Source organism: Dasypus novemcinctus, chromosome 5 (genome assembly GCF_030445035.2).
Source record: "Dasypus novemcinctus isolate mDasNov1 chromosome 5, mDasNov1.1.hap2, whole genome shotgun sequence".
Taxonomy (NCBI): Eukaryota; Metazoa; Chordata; class Mammalia; order Cingulata; family Dasypodidae; genus Dasypus; species Dasypus novemcinctus.
Genome location: NC_080677.1, coordinates 94,514,805 through 94,517,305, shown reverse-complemented (window position 1 = coordinate 94,517,305; position 2,501 = coordinate 94,514,805). Strand labels below are relative to the sequence as shown.

The following is a 2,501-nucleotide window of genomic DNA, read 5'->3' as shown; positions in this document are numbered from 1 at the left end:
CAGCATCTGTCCCTGCAGTACCACCCAGGACAACTCCTGAAAATGCCCCCACATCACATCCCTTCTTTCCTCTCCCTACGCTCAGCAGCTACCATGGCCACTTTCTCCACATCAATGCTACAATTTCTTCCATTACTAATTATATTATGTTATTCTTTATGCCTTTCTAAAAAATTTACATATTTCAAAAGAACTTTTTACTAAAATGCTTTTTTATTTTGAGGCACATAAAAGTTGCAAGAATAGTACCAAAAAAAGTCTTTCCTGGCCCGCTGCGGGCCACTCTGGCCGGTGTTTTCCCCGGGCACCTTCGTGAGATCGGTCCATCGGACCCAGGGGGACAAAAATGGTTCTAAATCTATCACATACACGTTGACGCAATTTAGAGGATTTAATGTGAAGCCCAGGAGCAAATAATGCCAAATAGCAAGCAGTAGTTGGTACGCATCGGGTGAGTGTGGCAGCATTTCCTTCTCCCACTGCTGCTGAGATGGCAGAAATTAGTTGAATTCAGTATGAAATGAAATACACAGAAGGTTTTAGTCAGCGAATGAGGGTCCCAGAAAAAGTAAAGGTAGCACCACCAAATGCTGACATGGAACAAGGATTCCATGAAGGCGTTCCAAATCCTAGTGTAATAATGCAGGTTCCAGAGAGGATTGTTGTAGTAGGAAATAATGAAGATGTTCCATTTTCAAGACCAGCAGATCTTCACCTTATTCAGTCAACTCCCTTTAAATCTTTGGTGCTAACAACACCACCTCGTGTACTTATGCTAAGTGAAAGCCCACTAGATTTTCCGGATTTAGGAAGACCTCCTCCAACCCTCAAAATGAAGAAATTCGTGCAGTTGGCAGGCTGAAAAGACAGCACTCTATGAGTGAAAATGCTGTTAGCCAAAATGGACAACTGGTCAGAAATGATACCATACCTGTGTTGCGTGGTGGGTCTGCTGCTGCCACTTATAATCCTCATCATGACAACGTCAGGTATGGCATTTCAAATACAGATTCATCAATTGAAGGAACTTCAGATGACATGGCTGTTGTAGATGCAGCTTCATTAAGACGACAGATAATCAAACTAAATAGGACGTCTACAACTTCTGGAAGAGGAGAACAGAGAACGTGCTAAAAGAGTCATGTATTCAATTACTGTAGCATTCTGGCTGCTTAATAGTTGGCTCTGGTTTCGCCCGTAGAGGTAACCTCAGCTTTAAAAAATATTTGTCTCAGCAACTGGAAATATAAAGAATGTGCAGACTTCTTTGTTTCTGTCTTTGCATTGTATGCCGTTTTATAATCCTGATCCTAAAAATGTATTTCTTCCATAAAGGAAGGGAGAAAGGACTTAGATTTGCCGAAATAAAGTTTTGTTCTGCCAGTCAGCTATACCCACTTTCAACCAGTTCTACAGAAACACCTACTTTAAATTCTCCCCTTGTATGTTTTGTAAATAGTTGCCAGTAGTATTTGAAAGGAAGTGATTCTTTACCTTATCATTAGTTTACACAACTAATTCTCTGAGTGGGGGAGAGCATGCATAGAGAATAAATTTAGAGGGTATCTGTAAAAGAGAAACAATCCTTTACTTTGTCTTGTTTCTCAAACACTATTAGAGTAAACATTTTGTTTATGGACATTTTTGCATCTGCAACTCAACATGAACACTTGTGAAGCCATAGTTTGAGGTCAGATATAAGAAAATAAGCCACCTAATAGCTCATGATTACCTTCATTAAGCACCTGTACAGATTAAATTAAAATAGTTCCTAATGTTTCAGCAGTCATCTAATATGTGCACAATATGTACATTATTTTCATTTTAGTTTTGCCAATGTGTTTCTATAAAATAATGTTTTTACTAAGCCCATGTGTGAATGATTTTTAAAACTACAGAATAAGGTACAAATGTTGTATATTTAATAAACTGTCAAGCAAATTTTAAAAGTTGTGCAAAAAAATTCCTATTGCCCTTTGCTCAAGTTTTCAAAAATGAACATTTTATGCCAATAGCTTTGTCATTCAGCGTCTCAAATATACGTTTTTTGTCCTTAACCATTTGAAAGTTGCAGGTATGACATCACTTTACCCCAAAATATTCTATGTATTTTTCCTAAAAGTCAAAGACATTCTCTTACAAAGCAACAGTACTTTATCAAAATCAAGAAATTAATGCTAATATTATATTGATCCAATGTTAGTTGCCAATCAGTAGACCGTATTAAAAATTTCCCCAGTGCCAATAATGTCCTTTGTAGGTAAAGGAAATCTTGACTCATGAATGCATTTGGCTGTCGTGTCTCCTTAGTTTTTAATCTAGAAGAATTCCTTGGTTTTTCTTTGCTGTCATGACCATGACTTTTGTGATGAGTATGGGTCAGCTATTTTTGTAGAATTTTCTTCAACTTGGTTTTGTAAAAGAATTTTTAAAAAGATTTTAGAAACGGTATCTTTCCTGTTTCTCAAGCTACCTTAAAACTTTTTGCATCCAAAATTGCA

The 2,501-nt window shown here is 37.1% G+C and overlaps 1 pseudogene; it reads left to right on the top strand.

The window, feature by feature from the left end:
- Positions 1–469: 469 nt before the first annotated feature.
- On the top strand, positions 470–1,201 carry LOC101444939 (mitochondrial fission factor pseudogene; annotated as a pseudogene).
- The last annotated feature ends 1,300 nt before the right edge of the window (positions 1,202–2,501 follow it).